Genomic DNA, 494 nt, shown 5'->3' with positions numbered 1-494 from the left:
TGTGAATCTAAACAATTGCGATGTGTGTGTGTGTGTGTGTGTGTGTGTGTGTGTGTGTGTGTGTGTGTGTGTGTGTGTGTGTGTGTGTGTGTGTGTGTGTGTGTGTGTGTGTGTGTGTGTGTGTGTGTGTGTGTGTGTGTGTGTGTGTGTGTGTGTGTGTGTGTGTGTGTGTGTGTGTGTGTGTGTGTGTGTGTGTGTGTGTGTGTGTGTGTGTGTGTGTGTGTGTGAGGAGAGATGGGATATGAAAGGAGTGAATATTTTTTAAATAATAATAATAATAATAATAATAATAATAATAATAATAATAATAATAATAATAATAATAATAATAATAATAATAATAATAGTAACAATAACAACAATAAAAGTTGTTATTATTATTATTATTATTATTATTATTATTATTATTATTACATACTATATATTGTTATATAAAGATTCTTAAAATTCAATATTTTTTTCAAAAAAATTTTCACCTGCATTGCAAGTCCGGA

The sequence above is a fragment of the Scylla paramamosain genome, chromosome 17 (assembly GCF_035594125.1).
Source record: "Scylla paramamosain isolate STU-SP2022 chromosome 17, ASM3559412v1, whole genome shotgun sequence".
Taxonomy (NCBI): Eukaryota; Metazoa; Arthropoda; class Malacostraca; order Decapoda; family Portunidae; genus Scylla; species Scylla paramamosain.
This window is presented reverse-complemented; position numbering follows the sequence as displayed.